The sequence below is a fragment of the Cnephaeus nilssonii genome (assembly GCF_951640355.1).
Source record: "Cnephaeus nilssonii genome assembly, chromosome: 15".
Taxonomy (NCBI): domain Eukaryota; kingdom Metazoa; phylum Chordata; class Mammalia; order Chiroptera; family Vespertilionidae; genus Cnephaeus; species Cnephaeus nilssonii.
In genome coordinates, this window is record NC_137086.1 from 67,925,148 (window position 1) to 67,946,582 (window position 21,435).

At 41.0% G+C, this 21,435-nt stretch overlaps 1 pseudogene across 1 annotated transcript; it reads right to left on the bottom strand.

The window, feature by feature from the left end:
- Positions 1-5,308: 5,308 nt before the first annotated feature.
- On the bottom strand, positions 5,309-11,967 carry LOC307111574 (ribosomal L1 domain-containing protein 1-like; annotated as a pseudogene). The gene is made up of 3 exons: positions 11,908-11,967; positions 8,263-8,318; positions 5,309-5,934 (listed from the first exon to the last, which is right to left on the bottom strand). The product of its transcript is annotated as a ribosomal L1 domain-containing protein 1-like (transcript).
- Between the last annotated feature and the right edge of the window lie 9,468 nt (positions 11,968-21,435).

Here is a 21,435-nt window from a genome sequence, read left to right on the forward strand (position 1 = left end):
CCCTCCCCTGCAGGGTTGATTGCCTCCAACTGCCCTCCCTTGCAGGCCTGGTCCCTCTCAACTGCCCTGCCTTGCAGGCCTAGTGCCTCCCAACTGCTCTCCCCTGCGGGCCATCTTGTGGTGGCCATCTTGTGTCCACATGGGGGCAAGATGTTTGACCACATGGGGGCAGCCATATTGTGTGTTGGAGTGATGGTCAATCTGCATATTACTCTTTTATTAGATAGGATAGAGGCCTGGTGCAGGGGTGGGGGCCAGCTGGTTTGCCCTGAAGGGTGTCCTGGATCAGGATGGGGGTTCCCTTGGGGCGTGGGGCAGCCTGAGCGAGGGGCCTGTGGTGGTTTGCAGACCAGCCATGCACCCTGGCGACCCAAGCGGAGGCCCTGGTATCTGGAATTTATTTACCTTCTACAATGAAACTTTGTAGCCTGGAGCGGAGCCAAGACTCCTGCTCTCTCAGTGGCCGGCAGCCATTTCTGTTGGGGTTAATTCACCTTCTATAATTGAAACTTTGTAGCCTGGAGTGGAGGCCTAGGCCGGCCAGGGCAGGTGAAAAGCTTGGCTTCCTCCATTGCCGGGGGCAACCCTGGCCTGCTCTCTCCAGCTCCGTGGCTGCCGCCATTTCTGTTTGGATTTGTTTACCTTCTATAATTGAAACTTTGTAGCTTGAGTGGAGGCTTAGGCTGGCAAGGGCAGGCAGAAAGCTTGGTTTCCTCCGTTGCCTGGGAAACCTTGCTCTCTGTGGCTGTAGCCATCTTGGTTGGGTTTATTTGCATACTCGCTCTGATTGGCTGGTGGGCGTGGCTTGTTTGTGTAGCAAAGGTATGGTCAATTTGCATATTACTCTTTTATTAAGTAGGACTAGAGTCTCAGTGCACAAATTCATGCACCAGTGGGGTCCCTCAGTCTGGCCTGTGGGATTGGGCCAAAATTGGCTCTTTGACATCCCCCAAGGTGTCCTAGATTGCAAGGGGGCACAGGCCAGGCCGAGGGACCCCACCACTGCACAATCAGGGCCACGGAGGGACATGGGAGGTTGGCCAGCTGGGGAGGCACCGCGGGAGGGCTCCAGGGCATGTCCAGTCTGTCTCGTTCAGTCCCAATCGGCGATCGGCTGGACCCCGGCATCAAGCTAACTTACTGGTCAGAGCATCTGCCCCCTGATGGTCAGTGCACATCATAGCGACTAGTTGACTGGTCAACTGCCTGCCCCTGGTGGTCAGTGCACGTCAGAGCAAGCGGTTGAGTGGGCTTAGCATATCATTAGCATATTATGCTTTGATTGGTTGAACGGCCAACCGGTCGACCGGACACTTGGCATATTATGCTTTTATTATATAGGATGGACTAGGAAAGACAGCATAATTCAGGAGAAATCAGAATTTTGGTTTTTTGGTAGGGATGATAGTATCGATATGCCTATGTATAGCATAACTGACTAAAGTTTAATTAATACAGTGGAACCTCAGCTCTCAAACTTAGTTCATTCCAGAAGGCTATTCAAGAAACAACGTGTTCTAAAACAGAAAATATTTTTTAGTATTAGAAATCATGCAAATTGTATTAATCCATTCCAGAACCCTAAATGGATTCCGTGTTTTAAACTTTATTATATACAGCACATTCCTAATGGACTGTTTAATCTATAAACAAATACCTCTTTTCTTAAATTTACTGAACCACTTCTTATACTACCCTTAAACCAGTCACTTTCAACACTTGTTCCAGGGGTGCAGCATTTTCGTTTTTCACATAGCACTGCCTGCGAAATGCTGTCATCAGCTAACTACTTTTCCTTTATCCAAATTAGCAACAGTTTTTCTACCTTTTTGATTGCCTGTGATCTTTTTTTGTGAACACATTCACACCCTTAGCAACATCAGCACACCTGATGGCCTCTTTATGTTTTAAAATTGTGCTAACTGTCCATTTCACCAGCAACAAAAGCAAACACACACACACACACACACACACACACACACACACACACACCAGGAACATATCCACAGCACAATTTCCTGATTTGTTTGTTGACAACCTCAAGGTTTAGAGGTAAACAGACTCACACTCTCTCCTTTGTTTGTGGCCTGAGAGATGCTTTTTATCATGTTGATGTATCAGTATGAACTGGTTATTTGAAAATGGAGACATTTTTTCCATGAACAACTTGGTTGAGAACCAAATTGTGTGAGATGGAGATATTCAAGAACTGAGGTTTGACTGTAATAAATACCAGCAGGGTAAAGATATTTCTGTTTCAGATAATAATGGGTAATTTTAACCTACCTCACCATTCTTTTGACAATGTTTCTGTGAATGCTGACTCTGACTAATATGTAGCTTATAGGTAAATAGCCTCTATAATAATCTATGTTCTATATATATAGATCCGGGGCCTGTAACATCTCAAACAGCTAAACTGATGACTGAACACCGGAAGTCAGTCCTGCAGCGACCCAGCACTGACTGCCGACGGGGCTGTGAATCAGGCCTGGAGAGAGGCCAGGAGAGAGAAGCAGGGTCTGATCCACAGCCTCCATGGCAGCTGTTGATCAGCCCTTGCCTCTCTTTCTCTCTGGGCATCGCCAGCAGCCATGGGGGCTGCTGATCAGCCCTGCCTCTCTGATATGGCCTGGAGTTAGGCCCAGAGACACTGATTGACATAGAAACCAACCAATTAGAACCAAATCTGGGTGAACTGTGAGGAGCCAATGGGTGCCTAGGAGGCAGAGCTTTTGACACTGACTGGCATAGAAACTGACCAATAAGAACCTGATCTGGGTGAACGGCAAAGGCAGAACCTAAGGTGGGGCCTGAGGAGTGGTTTTAAGGGCAACAGCTGTTTGGTGTAAGGCAGTGGTCGGCAAACTCATTAGTCAGCAGAGCCAAATATCAACAGTACAACGATTAAAACTTCTTTTGAGAGCCAAATTTTTTAAACTTAAACTTCTTCTAACACCACTTCTTCAAAATAGACTCACCCAGGCCATGGTATTTTGTGGAAGCGCCACACTCAAGGGGCCAAAGAGCCACATGTGGCTCACTAGCCACAGTTTGCCGACCACTGGTGTAAGGTATAAGAAAGCGGTTCAATTTTTTAATGACTGGTTTGGCAGTATAGTGCATATGGCTGGCTATCAGTCCAGATATATGGATTATGTATTTTTGCCTGCCAAGAGCATCTCCTCCTGATGAAAAAGGTTTTTCCCCCAATTTAAGCAATCCTATCCTATATAATCTATCTATACTAATAAGACGGTAATATGCTAATTAGACTAGGTTGACCGGCCATCTTCCAGACTTCTGACTTCCTTCCAGACAAAGCCATGGTAGTTGGGATCGAGGCAGAGGCAGTTAGGGGCAATCGGGCCAGCAGGGGAGGGCAGTTGGGGGTGAGATCAGGCTTGCAGGGAAGGGCAGTTGGGGGCGAGATCAGGCTGGCAGAGGAGAGCAGTTAGGGGCAATCAGGCAGGCAGGCAGGTGAGCAGTTAGGAGCCAGCAGTCCCAGATTGTGAGAGGGATGTCCAACTGCCGGTTTAGGCCCAATCACTGTGGCAGTCGGACATCCCCCAAGGGGTCCCCAATTGGAGAGGGCACAGGCTGGGCTGAGGGGAACCCCCCATGCCTCTAGTAAAAGCATAATATGCTAATTAGACCAGGTGTCCTTCCGGACGACCTTCCAGACAAAGCCGGGACTGTGAGGGACACCCAGGTCCTGGGTGCCAGAGGGAAGCCCAGGTCCTGGGTGCCAGAGGGAATCCAATGCTGGCAGCCAGGGAAAGGAAGGCCTACTCTTGCACGAATTTCATCCATAGGGCCTCTAGTGTTTGTATAAGAATCCTAGGAACTAACTTCAGAAGATATAGTCTCTGACTTTTAGGAATTCCAACTCTAGGACATTTGCTAACCTTCAAACAAAACCAGGAAGATACACACCAGACCATCACTTGACCAGTTTCAAGGTTTTTATCAGACTGGACTGTGATGGCCTTCAAGTACAGAACTTTACAAACCCTTCCCATTGATTTCCTTGTTCTACTTTCCCTTTCCCACCTTATAAAAACTTTGCCTGCTCTGAGGTGGGGAAGTGGGCTTTAGACAGAAATCCCCCAACTTCTCAGGTTGCTAAACCTTAAATTAACCTCTTTCCTTTCTCACCAGCACCTGTCTCCCGAGTCTGGCTTTTGTTGTAGCAGGCAGCCGAACCTGGGTTTCAGTTACATCATCTCCAGAGAATCTTACTCTAAACAGGTGATATAGAAGAGGGGTCCAGAGATAAAATCATAGTGCATAGATTTAAATATAAGCTCCTGTGACTACCGGTTGTGTAACATTTCTCAGCTAAGTGGAGAAAAAATAGTAGCATCTCTGTGGGATTTACTTGGGGCTTATAGAAGAGAAGACATATCAGACATTGTGCTGGACCCAATCTAGGCACATACATTGTTCATCACCCCTTCCTGGAGAAGCCTAGGAATCAGTGCTCCATGTGGAAAATTCTGACCTTTTCCAATACAGGAGATGGAAAAGAGGAAACAGATAGTCATTTTTACCCCAACAGACATTTCTGAGACATGATGGTTCCATGTGGCCTGGGAAGAAGACATCCCACTAAAACGGAGTAGCCAGGTTTTTATTTGCTGTTACTTTATTTTTTTTTTTACTTTAATAAAAATACTGTATTTTCATTATATTCCATAAATGAGTGAGATCATGTGATATTTATCTTTCTCTGACTGGCTTATTGCACTTAGTATAATACTCTCCAGTTTCATCCATGCTGTTGCAAATGGTAAGAATTTCTTCTTTTTTACTGCAGCGTAGTATTCCATTGTGTAGATGTACCACAGTTTTTTAATCCACTCATCTGCTGATGGGCACTTAGGGGGTAAGGAGGATAGATCAACCAAAGGACTTGTATGAATGCATATAAGCCTAACCAATGGACACAGACAACAGGGGGGTAAGGACATGAGTTGGGGGGGGGGGGGATGCAGCAGTAAGGACACATATGTAATACCTTAATCAATAAAGAAAAAAAAATTACATTAAACCAAAAAAAAACAAACAAAAACATCACTGTATTTTCCATTATATTAGCAAATAGACAGAAGAGCAATTTAAAACATGGATTCAAACCACTGATTTTTCCCCCCACAAATATATATCAGAATTACTTGTGAGGTTTTAAACATGCTTAAGCCTAGGCCTCACTCTTGGAGAAGGTTTGTGACAGGGGTTAGGACCTGTGTAATTTCAAAAGCTCCCCAGGCAGCCCTGATGTTTCCTCCTGGTTGAGTCTCTGATTTTAGGTCCACTGGGGCACTTTGGGTTTGGGGGGCCATTGTTGGGGCTGTGGAGAACTTTCCTTGCAGATTTATTAGCTGTAGTGAAGAACTTGGCCTCTGTCCTTTTGAGCATCTGTCTTGGGTCTTTTCCCCCCGAGCAGAGAGTTTCTTTCCTTCTCCATCTTTTCTTTGATGATTGGTTTATTCCCTGGGCCTTTAGCTGGGGTCTTGGACTCTGCTGTTTTGGGGATCTCATGAGATTTGTTGTGACCAGGACTCTTTTTTGGAGACTTCTTTCCTATGGCATGTTTTTTGTATTTTTACATGTTCTTTGGCAAGAGTTTTTCTTATTGGAACCAGTCGTGGAATTTCTTCTTCAAATTTGCCTTGCACTTTATATGAGCTTTTATTCTGTGGGTCTCTTTCTTCTTATGCTTGGGGGAGATCTCTTTCTTTTGGGGACCAGTGTCCTTTACTGGAGGATCACTAGTAGTTAGGGCTGATGTAGTCTTCCTAGCTTGTTTCATAAGCCTTATGTTTCTTTTTTCTCCTTTTGTTTCTCATTATATTCTTTTGCTTTTATATTTTATTTGCTTATTTTTCCTTCTGATTAGGAGTGCACAGTCCTTTAAGTTCATCCTGGCTGCTGTCAAATGAAGAAAAGATGGGAAGCCCAAGTGTCCATCATTAAATGAGTGGATAAAATATATGTGGCACATTTACACAATGGAATACTATGCAGGTCTAAAAAAGAAGAGACTCTTACACTTTGAGACAGCATGGAGAGACTGGCCTGGAGATTATCGTGCTAAGTGAAATAAGTCAGTCCCAGAAAGACAAACACCACCTGATATCACTTATATGTTGAATATAATGAACAAAATAAACTGGGAATCAAAGTAGGACCAGAGGCATGGATACATGAGACAGATTGACAGATGTCAGTGGGGAGGGGTAGGGAGGACAGGAAGAGACTAACCAAAGAACATATATGCATATATGCATAGACCATGGACACAGACAACAATGTAGTGAAGAAGGTCAGGGGCTGGATGAAGGGAGAGAAAGTGGGAAGAGAATGTAACAGTGGCAAGAGAATGGCAAGAGAAAGTGGCAAGAGAATGTAACAGTGTCAACAATAAAAAAGAGCCTGGCCAGCATGGCTCAGTGGTTGAGGGTCGACCTATGAACCAAGAGATCATGATTCAATTCCTGGTCAGGGCACATGCCCTAATTGCAGGCTCAATCCCTAATGCAGGAGGCAGCCAATCAATGATTCTCTCTCATCATTGATGTTTCTATCTCTCCCTCTCCCTTCCTCTCTGAAATAAATACAAATATAGTTAAAGACCCAATAAACAATAAAATATGGGAAGGGCAACTGATCTCTCAGTTTTCACATACAAGTGTTTCATGCTCTCCCCTTCCTGGCAATTTCTGTGAAAGCTTTTCCATGACAGCAACGACCTTTGGGGTGATGTGCTGAACCTGCACTCCAGTGGGACCTGTGGACACTGCTGCAAGGACCGAGTTTTTGAGATGATCAAGACGGTTCCTATATGAATTTGTTGATCTCCCTAGAATGACTCTTAGCTTGAAGGTTTTCAGGTGCTGGAACTTTCTTTCTCTTTTAGAAATGCCTCCTAGGTGTGAGGAGAAGAGCCATCTGATTCTTGCATCAGTGAAGAAGTGAAAACTACCCAGGGCATGTAAGAATATAAGTTCTTTGGTTTATCTCTTCTTCTCCCCTCCTCCCCACATCAAGGTATGTCTGTCTTTTCCATGTTTCATGTTTCCAGTCTTATTTTTGTTGGTCAATTCATTTTGTTCGTTAGATTCCACAAGTAAGTGAGATCATGTGATATTTATCTTTCTTAGATTGGCTTATTCACTTAGCATAATATTCTCTAGGTCCATCCATGCTGCCTAAAGGGTAAGAGATCCCTCTTTTTTATAGCTGTATAGTATTCCATTGTGTTAATGTCCCACAGCTTTTTTATCCATTCATCTACTGATGGGAACATGGGCTGTTTCCAGATCTTAGCTATTGTAACTCCTATGAACATAGGGGTTCATACATTCTTTCTGATTGGTGTTTCAGGTTTTTTAGAATATATTCCCAGAAGTGGGATTGCTGGATCAAACAGGAGTTTCACTTTTAATTTTTTGAGGAATCTCCATACTGTTTTCCATAGTGGCTGCACCAGTCGGCATTCCCACCCTCAGTGCACAAAGATTCCCTTTTCTCCACATCCTAGCCAGCAGGATAGTTTACTGATGGTAGACATTCTGACAGGTGTGAGGTGATATCTCATTGTCATTTTAATTTGCATTTCTCTGATGATTAGTGACTTGGAGTATTTTTTAAATATGTCTCTTGGTCATTTGTATGTCCTCTTTGGAGAAATATCTATTCCGGTCTGCCCATTTTTTAATTGGATTGTTTGTCTTCCTTTTGTTGAGTTTATGAGTTCTTTATATATTTTGGATATTAACTCCCTATCAGATGTATCATTGGAGAATATGTCTCCTCTATAGTGGGTTCCCTTTTCATTTTGATGGTGTTTTATACTTCTTTTCTAAAGATCAGAGCGGGATAATCTTGTAAATGGTTTTAATTCGCACTTGTTCAAAAGCTTCTTATAAACACACTATGTTTTTTCAGGCATTACATTGGATTTCTCTTTAGTAAATAAATAGATATCCGTTAACTCTGATCGAATACCATGAGGCCAGGACAATTTGACCCTCAATTCTTTGCTTGAATTTTCCACACAACATTACAAAGAGAATTTCCTTGCCATTCAGAAGCAATCCATTCGCATTCTTCCTGGACCTGGAATGTGGCAATAGAGCTCCCACGGTCTTTCTGATCTGCCTTTATCCACTGTGCCAGGGCGCGGGGTGCTGGAGCAGGGGCTGAGGTTGTGGTTGAGGTCGTGGGTGGGTGGAAGCTGAGTCCCGTGTCTCTCACCTGTGCAGGCTCCATTCGCAGTTCCTCCCCACGTTGGCAGAGCCCAGGCCTGTAGCCTAGAGATAGGGGACCAGCTGGGTGAGCTTATAAGCTGTAGCCACTTTGCATTTCGTTCCCCTCCTTCTTGAGCTTCACTCCTTTCCTCCTCATTCACCTGCTCTGAGGTTGAACTCCTGGTAAAGCTTGGCACAGTAACTCTTTCTTAGGTTTTTATCTTCTACTCAACTTCACAAACACAGAGACATAAACATTAAAACATAATAATTATCTTTAATTAATATTAGCTATTTTAGTACTATTTCTAAGGTAAATCGTATTAATAACAAAAATATCAATAATTTCAAATACAAAATGAGAAGAATGTGTTGAATCCAGTGAGAATAAGGTCAAAACAAGAAAAGATGCTAACATGACACACAAAGCCTTTGAATTGGGTCAGGAAGTAGATGACCCACAAAATAATTGTCATAGTCCTGAAAGATCTAGAATCCATGTGAAAAATTGATCCAGCCATGTGACTACTATTTAAAACAAACCAATTTATGTGGGAAAGCCATGATAATTAAAGATATTTCTGTACAAAAAAATTCTACCCTCCCAGAAGGCCACTGAAGGAGAAACTAATGATAAAAACCCAAGAACCAACAGACTCAACAGACTGCAACACAGTGACAGATTAAATGCTGGAAACTTTAGTTGGACAGAAGGGATTTTCATGTCCAAGATACATATATAATATATGTGTGCACATGTGTGTCCATCTATGAGTATGTGTCTATATTTCTATCTATACATCTCTATTTACCTATCAATAGAATATAAAAGAAAATTAAAACAAAAGCCATAACAAGAATGTACACTACAAAGAAAAATTGCCCCAGAAAACAGAGGAAGATTTTAGGCAACTAATACTACATAGTTTTTAAGTATTTAATGAGCATTTTTTTTAATGATAATTGACTTTACCTATAGAAGATAGAAAATATTGAGTGATGCTAGTATTATAAAGAGAGTGATAAAACAGCAGCACAATATTTAAAAATGTGTGGAAGGCAACAAAAAAACATGAAGAGAAATTTGTAATTAAATACTTATATTAGAAAAGTAAAAAGTTCTCAAATAAATGTTCATAAGAAACTAGGAAAATAAGAATGAATTGACTCCAAAGCTGCAAATAAGAAAACAATAAACTTGAAGTTTAAAGTACTTCAACAACTTACTTGAAATGAAGGACTTCCCCAAAAGAAAAATAAAACAAAGCTCACTCAAGAAGAAATAAATACCCTGGCTAGTTCCAAATCTATGAAAAAAATAAATAAATGGAATTCATAGTTAAAATCTTTCTATCAGAGAAAATTCCAGGGCCAGATGGTCTCACTGATGAAATATTTAAGGCTTCTTCACAATAATGTTAGATGTCTGTAGATATTAGTTGTGTCAACAAATATATGAGGCAAATAATGTATTAGAAAAAAATTCAAAGCAGTATTTTTTCTGGAGAAAATAAAGAATATTATTTGAGAATAAATTCAACCATCCAAAAGATAAAATCAAATAAAGAACTAAACAATGAAATCTCAATGGCAAGGCCCAAATGTGAATATGAACTAAAACCTCATACACATTATACTATTAGCAATAAACATGTTGACAATCCTATCTAATAAAAGTAATATGCAAATTGACCATCAATCCAACACACAAGATGGCTGCTCCCATGTGGTCAAAGATGGCTGCCCCCATGTGGACACAAGATGACTGCCATAAGATGGCCGGCAGGGGAATGCAGTTGGGGGTCCAGGACTGCAGGGGAGGGCAGTTGGGGGCAACCAGGCCTTCAGGGGAGGGCAGTTGGGTGCAACCAGGCCTTCAGGGGAGGGCAGTTAGGGGCGACCAAGCCAGCAGGGGACGGCAGTTAGGTATCAATCAGGCTGGCAGGGGAGTGGTTAGGGGGTGATCAGGCTGGCAGGCAGAAGCAGTTAGGGGCAATCAGGCAGGCAGGCAGGCGAGCAGTTGGGAGCCACCAGTCTTGGATTATGAGAGGGATGTCCAACTGCCCGTTTAGGCCTGATCCTGGGCCTAAACAGGCAGTCAGACATCCCTCGAGGGGTCCCAGTTTGGAGAGGGTACAGGCTGGGCTGAGGGACACACACACACACCCATGCACGAATTTCATGCTCCGGGCCTCTAGTATAAAAATAAAACTATAAGTAGCAAAAATCTGAAAGCACAAGACCATATTGTTTAAGAAAATATAATTAGATTTATTATTTAACTTTATTGACAGGAAGACCACAAATACTGCTAAAGTTGAAATAATTTCCAAACAAAAGTAAATGACCTTAAGTCCTTCAAATATTTCCATTTTATTTCAGAAGTATTCTTTTAAAAATTTAGGTAAATAAAGATTGATTAGATATTCTACAACTCTCCATTTTATTTTCATTCTTTTTGTCCTATTATTCAGATAAAATAACAGTTAGTATTTTATATCAAAAAAAGAGATTGTTTTGGATTTTTTAAATTTGGGATTCCATCTATTTATTCATCTATTGCCTTATTCATATATGTGAAGAGAGAGATATCCAAAATAATCTAGAACAAATATTGAGAGTATTCATTTCTGGATAGTAGGAAATGGGAGAATATCTGGGTTTACTGTTTGTATTATGCTATATTGGTTAAGTTTATATAGTAATGAGCATAATTTTTAAAATAAAAGGAATAATGTCATATGCAAAAATTATAGGAAGTATTTTCTTTGTATAATATGGACTTACATTGAGAGGTTACATCAATTGTTAATGAAAGGTATCTTTATTGTTTTGATTTTATATTTTTAGGCATATTTCTGATTAATATTACAGTGATGATTCCAGATAAAAGAATGAGGCACTCATATTTTGCAAACAGTTTTTTTGTTTTTTTTCACATGCCAAAACTTAGGGTCATCAATGATGGCCTGTATGGCACTACTTGAAATGATGATGATTCTGTGTTAGGGCTTAGAAACAAAAGTGCCTTGATCAGTTATGATATCTGTCATAACTATAAGAAGTAGTATATATACATTTGCCTTTAAAAAGAGAATATGTCTGCATTATGTTAGAGCTCTATCTATAAAATCACTTTTGAAAGGGTAGATTATTTTATGTGGTATACTATACGAGTTTCAATAAAATTTATGATAGTTTTAGGTCGATGATAAACATAAAAAGAAAAACTACATTGCCTTAAGTAATACCTAAATTGCCATGATCAGGACTGTTAGTATAATATGGGCATTTGTGGTGTTGAGAGCTCAGAAAAAAGTAACATGCTATTGGACACGGAAGGAAGGGAGACCCTTGTGGTGGAAAGCTTAACAGAAATCTGTACTGCAGTTATATGGAAAGCACAACTTGTAAAAAGGTGAACTTGGATAATTAGCTGAGGATATTTCCACAAAATATGTCGAAGGTTATTTTAGTTTCTTCATGCTGCTTATAATGAAACTAGAGGCTCGGTGCATGGGTGGGGTCCCTCTGCCTGGGGCCGATCGGTGCATCTCACCTTCTCCCTTCCTCTCTGAAATAAATAAAAATATATTTAAAAAAAATTAAATAGAATCAAGAGTTAATCAATTCACCTCAAAACCAAACTTACATTAACTCCAGTTATAAGAAACTCACAGAAGTCAACACATAATCGCCACCAGGCTTCCATCAGGACCAAGTGGTGACCTTCATGTTCACTATCATTTCTCTATTGCCTAACTTCATCCCTACCACACACATACAACATACATATGTACAAACAAAATATTCAAATAATAGTTTTGGAGAAATGATTGATTGGATAAATACAAATATTAAAGAGAGCATGAAAGTTGTTACTTATATTGCTTTTCTTATGAGCCATGATAGTAATATTTACTACTTCTTCATTGTAAAGAATTTGAATAATTATTGTTTGTTACCTGTGTGCTTGTTGCCCCTCCCATCCAGATTTGGCAACAACTCATAACTTTATTTATCACTTATTGCTAACAATCGAGGTCACCTAACAAAACCCATAAGCTTTAACAAAACTAGATGAAGAGCCTAAAGAACCTAAAGGAGGGAAGAACATTCAGACTTTTACTTTTATCTGTGCCAAAAAATAAAAAATAAAAAAGGAGTCTGCCTGAATGGCATTGGAGTTCTGGAGTTTTAGGTGGTGATCCTTCATGATGCTACCATTTGCAGGTTCTTGACTAAAATAATCACTTCAAATTGCACCTTGGGGATGTACTTCACAGGAGTGCCTAGTTGAATAACAATGAGGTCACAGTCACTCAAGGAAGATGAGTTTCCTAAGTCTTTTTTGACTGCCACTGTAGCAGGAACATACACATTAGTAGTTATTTTGGGTTTTGCCTCTTAGCTTTTTAAATCAAAGCTTATCAAGGAAGTCTGTGCTTATGGGGTCTTTGACACATTTTCCACCATTTTACTTTTATTTTTTCAATATGCCAGCAGCAGAAGTAGAAATAAGTGTAGCTCATATTCATTAAGCCTGATTACTAAAGCACCTGCTAAGTAAGTGCTATTGATATCAGTGACCTTTGACCAGAAATCTGTGTTTCCTTTAACACCGCTGCTAGAGCTGAACAGGTGTATGGGCTGGGAATGATAGCATTAGGAAAGAAAGGTGCCTGTTCACTAATACTGATGTGTGATAGGTGATAGGACTGAATTATTTTTATTCAAAAAGCAAAAAAATTCATTGGGAGAAAGGCAGGGTTTAAAAGATCAGCAACAACATGCTTCAGCTACAACATAACTCTGCTATCTCTGCCACACAAAACCCCAAAGGCAGTAGATTCATAGTGAGAAAAATCGCAAAAATATGTTGTGGCAAGTGAAATTTATCTTTTAATCATTGTCTATTTCCTCTATGCCCTATTATGATTCTCAATCTATATGTCTATGTATCTAAATATTTTGCTAAGAGGGAGGAGGTTTCAATGGAATTAAATTGCACAGCTGTGCTCTTGGGGGATGCTTCATATATAATAATGAATTAAGCTCATTTTAAAGTCTGGTTATTTGAATCAGACAAGGCATCTAGCATTTCATTACTTAGTAGAAACTTTAATAAACCCTATGATGTAAATAACTAAGTGGTAACGATTATAGACATATATTTCTTCTTACAACCAGATTTAAAATGTTGGAAAAAGCTGGTTAGCTTCCATAGATGTGTGTGTGTGTGTGTGTGTGTGTGTGTGTGTGTGTGAATTTGCAAAATACAATAATGCTAGAAAGTGAAAAAATTTGGAAAAGATTGATTTCAAATTTTAAAAGACATAAAGTTATGTTTTGCACATGAAATTCAAGATAACATAGTGAGCAAGTACTAGAAGCTTTGAATAAAACCCAGATACATAAGCTAAGACATGGTTGTGGATGAGAATATACTGTAATAATATGTGAGAGGAAGGCTTATAAAAAGGAAATGGCATAAGGTAACTGAGGGATTCTGTCCCAAACTTTACCTCAATTAAAAGTTAAATGTAGTGAAAAAAATAAAATAAAATTTGTTGTCTTGGTTAGGTGACTGTATGGTGTTCCTGATAATGAAGCAAGAAAGTAATGGGTTAATTTAAAATTAACTGAAACACTGATTACATTAGGTGCCAAAATACTGGAATTCCAGGGGTTCCCAATCTTGAATATAAAGTTGCCAGATAAAAGAGAGAAGGTACAGCAAAATTCAAATTTCAGTTTAACAAAAATGGACTTTTAAATGTAAAAATATCTTAAATATAACATGGGGCATACTGATACTTAAACAATCTACCTAATAAAAGAGTAACATGCTAATTGACTGTACCTTTGTCATGCCCACCAGCCAATCAAGAGTGGGTATGCAAATTAACCCAACAAAGATGGCGGGTTAATTTGCATGCATACACAGGCGCCCAGTGGCTGGGGGTGGCACGGGACTGCCAGCAGCCAGGGAAAGGAAGGCCCATTCTTGCATGAATCTTCGTGCAGCAGGCCTCTAGTCCTATATAATAACCCTATATAATAAAGAAGTAATATGCAAATTAACCATCACTCCAACACACAAGATGGCCACCCCATGTGGTCAAAGATGGCCGCCTCCATGTGGATACAAGATGGCGGGCAGGGGAGGGCAGTTGTGGGCAATCAGGTCAGCAGGGGAGGGCAGTAGGGAGAGACCAGGCCTGCAAGGGAGGGCAGTTGGGGGTGACCAGGCTGGCAGGGAAGGGCAGTTAGGGGCGACCAGGCTAATATGCAAATTGACCAAACAGGGGAATGACCAGTCACTATGATGCGCACTGACCACCAGAGGGCAGATGGTCAATGCAGGAGCTGCCCCCTGGTGGTCAATGGACTCCCACAGGGGGAGCGCTACTCAGCCAGAATCTGGGCTCATGGATGGTGAGCACAGCATTGGTGGCAAGAACCTCTCCTGCCTCCATGGCAGTCAGACATCCCCTGAGGGCTCCCAGACTGCGAGAGGGCACAGGCTAGGCTGAGGGACCCTCCCCCAATGAGTGCAATAATTTTGTGCACTGGGCCTCCATTCAATTAATAAATAACATTAAAAAATATGGCCATGGATGGGAAAACAATATAAAATGAATGACTAAAAATATCAATTTTGTGTCTAAATATATTGTCAGTCATTTTTAATTGTTTAAAGTATTATATATGTCTCCTTTCTCCCCCATTGACCCCTCCCCAGCCACTCCCACCTCCCAGGACAAGCCCCCACGGCCCCAGTGTCTGTGTCCATTGGTTATGCTAATATGCATGCATACAAGTCCTTTGGTTGATCTCTTACTTCCTACCTCCCCTGCCTTCCCTCTGAGGTTTGATGGTCTGATTGATGCTTCTCTGTCTCTAGATCTGTTTTTGTTCATCAGTTTATGTTGTTCATTATATTCTACAAATGAGTGAGATCATGTGATATTTATCTTTCACTGACTGGCTTATTTCACTTAGCATAATGCTCTCCAGGTCCATCTATGCTGTTGCAAATGGTAAAAGTTCCTTCTTTTTTATAGCAGCATAGTATTCCATTGTAAAGATGTATCACAAATTTTTAATCCACTTGTCTGCCTTCTTTCGGTCTTATTTACACAAGCACCTATTTCTGACATGGTCTTTAGGTGGGGGTGTTGCTTTACTGGTTTCTGGAACCAAATGGCCCCTCAACCCAGTCCCCCATGGTTGCAGATTCTTTGTTTCCCCTATAAATCTCAAGGCTGGGTGCAGTTGCACTAGTAGCCCTGCAGGTGCTGCTGGGAGGGGCTGGTTCTTCAGGAGAATAATGGCCGTTTAGGCTTGGAGGCTCAGGAATATCCCAATGCTGGATTCCTGGACACCTCTCTCTATCTTGCTCCTCTCCACAGCCTCCCCCAGCCTCCACAGACCTGCACCTCCACCTGCACCACAGCCGCTGTGAGTGTTTTTAATTGAAAGGCCCTATTAACTGGGTTTAGTGAGTAAAAGCAAGGAAAATATAAAGGCAAAAGAACCGCACCACTGCGAGTTTCTCTCCCCCTGATGCCATTCAGCTCGGGTGGTTCTTCAGGCTGCCTTTCTAAGTGCAGCCTTTTGTGGCTGTGGACTTAGATCTAAAATCCCTTGCTGCCAGCAGCCCTGTGGACCCCTTCCCACAGTCCAGTGTTACACGTGTCCCCAAGAGACAGTGACTTGGTACAGAGCAGGTTCCTTCTGACCCTCTCGTCCCAGTGGTCATGCTTCTGTCTCTAGCCCAGACACTCGATCCTATTGTTCTCCAGGCATCCTCTGTCCTTTTCGGCCGTTGATTGTCTCACCAGCTGTGTTAAATTTGCCGCTTCCGGGTGGATGTTATTCCATTTAGTTGTTCCTTCTATCAGCTCCGTGAGAAGGCTCAGGACACATCCACCTATTTGGCCGCCATTTTGAAAAGTCAAATTGTCAGCATTTTTGTATTATTATAGCATTAGAGGCCTGGTGCATGAATTCGTGTACTGGTGGGATCCCTTGGCCTGGCGGGTGATCGGGACTGATCGGGGTGTCTTTCCCAGTCCCTACTGGGACCGATCAGGGCCACAGGAGGTTGGCTGGCTGGCGGGGGGAAGGGCCGTGGGGGTTTGGCTGGCTGTGGGAGGTTGGCTGTGGGAGCGCACGGATTACCGGGGGTAGCTCCTGTATTGAGCGTCTGCCCTCTGGTGGTCAGTGCACATCATAGCAACTGTTTGACCTGTCGTTCCAGTTGTTCAGTCGTAAAGGTCTCTTAGGCTTTTATATATAGAGATCACTTAATATTAATAACTTATAAAAGAAAGAAAGCAGGATTAGAACATGTCCAATAGCAGCAAGATAAAGTGATGGAAAGCCTGAATAAATTCCCTAGCAAACATTCTTATCCTTGCCTAACCCCTAGAAATCTAGGCACATGATTGTCCCTGTCCAAGGGCTATGCAATTTCTTGCCATCACTTAGCAGAGTTGGCAAATCAACACACCTTGATTGACCTTGATGTGTCTCTACTAAGTTGCCATTCTCAAAAACATTTTTCCTAAATCTCATAATGTTGTTTCACTGTGAAGAACATATGTGAGTCTTAGAAACTCAAAGAATTTCTTTCAAGAAAAATGAATATGAAGGCAGAACTGAAATCTATAGTGTGATTTAAGAAAAGTAATCCCTATAAGTCAAGGGAGAATCCTATCTAATAAAAGAGAAACATGCAAATTGACCATACCTCCATCCACAAGCCACTCCCACCAGTCAATCAGGAGTGGGTATGCAAATTAGCCCAACCAAGATGGTGGTTAATTTGCATATCCAGGTGCAGAGTGGAGACTGAATACAGTGTAGAAGGAAGCCAAGAGCTGCAGAAGGGAGTGAAGCTGTGGAGAAGCAGGCGGGACGGCGGAGATGGGAGGGAATCAGGCGGGGTTGTGCAGAAGGGAGGGCTTCAGAAAGCCCTATTCTTGCAGGAATCTTCCTGCAACGGGTCTCTAGTATTAAATAAAATACAGGAGCCATTGCTAACATTCTTTTCCATCTAGAGACATTTAAAACTGTTCTTAATTGTATACCAGGACATTTGCTGAAGTTCATAATAAAAAACGAGGACATATTTATATCTTTGAAGAAACTTCTAACATTCCAACTGTTGTAAAATATTTAAATTAGTGTTATAAACTTAAAAATTGAGAATTTACCCCAAAATTTGCTTATTTAGGAAGCGACTATAATAAACTCAGAATGCAAAAGTATACTTGATTGTTAAATGTAAAATTATTTATGATAAAATGAGTTATAAAAGAGAGTGTAATAAAAAAGTTATATTTGCTGAAGTTGCAGAATTTCAATTAAATGTTTTATTTCTTATGTTTAAAGCTCCAACAATATTTTATCATATTAGTTTTTAAAATAATAATTAATGCTTTAATTATCTTTTTATGGCCAGGGAGTATTCCTGGGAACCACATTCATACACTAAATATTACTTTCAAACAAAACAATGACTCCAAAAATATATTTTGGAGATATTTTTATCTTTTACTGTATTGTGAAAATTTGGTATAAACATCCTTTGAAATTTATGTGTTTGTGCCTACTTCATGTACCATTTAAACAGCAATCATGATTTATTAGACTTGTAAGCAAATAAATCTGAAAACATGATCATTTTATCTTGTATATTTTAGCTTGTATGAAAAAGCCCTGACGTTAATTGTACCAGAAAATCTGGGACCAAGTGTTTGTACCTAGAAGGCAAAAGAGCATTAGTTAGTAATTATTTTCTAAAGAATGTTCTCAGTCTTTCATATAATAGAGCTAATAGTTCTAAAGCTACAAATGAATGCAGCAAAGCAATGGCTTTTAAAATCATAGCAGAATTTACAAAGTTGAAATATGTATTATAATCTCTGTGTGACAAAATATGTTCATATACTGATAATTGTTCATGTTACACCAAAAACAAACAAAAGCATGCTGTAGTTATGGTTAAGTGTATGGGAGAGCCAACAATAGCAAGGTGATATTCCAGACCCAGAGGGAGCGGCAAGGCGGAGGTAGGAGTGCAAGCACAGGTCTGGGCTGACGGGTCACGCCGAGGTCAGTTGCTGGTGTCAGGGCTCTGCTCAGCGACCCGTGATAAGAGTAGTAGATATGCAGCTTCCAAAGCATCAGGAGGCACAGGTTGGGTGGGGGGAGCAGGGCCAGGTGGATGACTTCACAGGTTGGAGGGTTTCTGAGTTCGGGCTCTCTGCCCACTCATTTCTCATTTCCCTCTGCATGGAATTTAAGGAACCTTTAGGGGTACACGTTCTGTCCACCTGAGGTTTCTGATGATTCTTTCTAGTTTCTGATGCCAGGTAGCAGTTTAGTTCCATATTTTCTAAACTTAAGTAGTTTTCTCTTCCATCTGATTGATCTTTAAAAGCCACTGCTCACTGTGTTCTATTTTCTAGAAAAGATAGCTTCAAAAATAGCCACTGTGACCACAGCTTAGCCACATAGTGACTCAAATTCACTCCAAACGCATGGGACAGTTCTGTGTTTTTATTGCTGTGGAGGTTATGTGAACCTACACGTGATAAAATTGTGGACCTATGCACACATTTACCAATGTAAATTTCTAGTTTTGATATTGTACTTCATTAAATTGTAACCATTAAGTTGTATTATGGTAGAAGGGATTGCAACTTTCGATGAATCTATACTTATTTTAAAATAAAAATATAATCATTTAGAAATAATTGTCCTAGTTTTATTTTACAAACGTAAGACTTTTTTTCATTCAAAGAGCCTCCTTCCACCTCCCACAAGAAGATGGGGACACAGAATGAAATAGAAACAGTTAATTTCTGTTGAAAACAGAAAGTAAAATGTTGGAGACTCAAAAGATAAAAGGTTAAAAAAACACACAAGACTTTTGAAAGGAAAAATAACTTAGGAAACCAAGATGTGAATGTATTGTGAAAATTCAGAGAACTTGAAATTTCAGAGTTAGAAACATGCTAGTTTTATCTATTCAACTAGGGGCCCAGTGCACGAATCCGTGCACCTTGAAAGGAACTGTGGGCTGTGAGCCTGCAGTGGGCACAGGGGCAGGTGGGTCTTGGCCCATCCTCCGCGCCCCCGTCCGGCCCCTCCCACGTGGCCGGGTCTGAGGCAGCCCCACTCCAGCCACTGTCGTTTCCATGTGCTGGCGGCGCCGGCCCCGCTCGCACCCACTGACGGTGCAGAGCAATTGGGCCGGCGCCAGCAGGGGGTGCGGGTGATGGCTGCTGCCCCAATCTCCCCTTAGGAGCGGGGAAAGGTGGAGAAGCCCACAGGGGCAATCGGGACTGGCAGCCGCTGCTCACACCCAGTGATGGTGCCGAGCGATTGGGACTGGTGCTGGGTGCTGGCAGCGAGTGCAAGTCATGGCTCCAGTGCTGCTGCGGGTGTGAGCGGGGCCAACACCAGCAATGGGTGTGAGTGACAGCTCCAGTGTCAGCAGCGGGTGTGAGCGGTGGCTGCCATGTTCCATGTTCTGCCACCTGCTGCTGACATCCACCACGTCCCTGGTGGTCAGCGCACATCATAGCAACCGGTTGTTTGGTTGTTCCACCGTTTGGTCTATTTGCATATTAGGGTTTTATATGTATAGATTTATGCCACCTGAGGTTGTTCCGACAAGGTGTTAATACCTGTCCAATAAATGAGAAGCTGAAAGTCCATGGGCCAGGCGGGGAGCTGAGGGAACTGGTAGGTCAATTCCAGATTTTGAAGAAACTGAAATAAACGGTATACTGAATTTACAATATTAGTCAAGTAAGTTGGGGTTCAAATGCTGGTGACTTACTATATTACTTTATAACTTTAGGCACATTCTATAATATCTTTAGGCCTCATCTAAAAAAAAAAAACAACAACAGAAAATTATACCATCTTTTTACTATGAAAATTAAATATTTACTAAGCATTCAGTGCTTAAAAATATAATACATTCAATAGATCTGATACTATAATTATTATTGTGTAGGTCAGTATAAGGAACTCACTGTCTGACTAATGCAGATTAATCCCCTGCAAAAACTAAGTAAGACACACAAGTACAACTGTTATCTTAAAGATAACAACATACTATGGTTCCTCTCCAGAATTTTCACCAAAGTAGCATATTAAAATTCCTGAGTTAAATAATCTGTGTAACTCAAACCCATACTTCCTGAGTTCATTTAGTTACTCAACTGTTTCAGGACCGCCTACTCCATCCGGGGCACTGCTCTTGCTCAGGTGGCCCAAGGAGATCATGCAGGACCTAGATTTTTCAAATACTTTCAGCCGCAAGATCCTTTTCTTTTCAACTCTATTAAATAAAACACATCAAGGTGATAAATGCTTTCCCCCGGCAGTTAAAATCTTATTGTCTAGTATATACTTGATTATTTGCAAAATCCCTAAAGTAACTCCACCTATCTGGAAAACAGTTTGAAAATCCTGATACAATGAGCCCTTGTGCTTCAGAAAAATTCATCTGAGACAGTTTTTCTGTCTCAGATCCACTCTCGGAGAGACTTTTAAAATAGTATTTTCCTTTTTTACTACACCCTTAAAAATCAAATATTTGGAGTGGTCTTGTGGTCCTCCCATCACCCGAGGCCCATGTTCACCTTGGTGGCATGTGATCTCTGCAGTGTCAGTGTTTCAACTCACATCTTCCCCAGCTCTGCTGATTGTTTTTCTTCTTTAAAAATAAAGTCTATTCACTTTAAATGTAAGAAAATATTATATAAACTTTTAGGAAAAAATCCTTCTCCCCTTTTCTTTATAATAAACAGAAAAATAAGGAAAAGATTTCATCTTATATTCATAAAATACTCTAAATGAAACATTCAGTAGTGGTCATCTATCAGATTTCCCCTTTAAAAGCTTACAATGACTCAAAGTCTCTATTTACAGAGTGCCCATATGCATCCTTTGTCTCCCTATGACCCCTGGGTGCAGCCAGAAGTATGTGTGCTCCACACTTGCTTAAGTCTAATTCTTCTTCTTTCATTCCAACTGAATAGCTCTTTTGGTCAAAATGTCTTTCTTCCATATTTAAGTTGATTCATCTCAACACATTGAGAAGATGCTGGGCAGAGAAATTCTTAGAGAATAACCAAACCTGGCCCTTGCT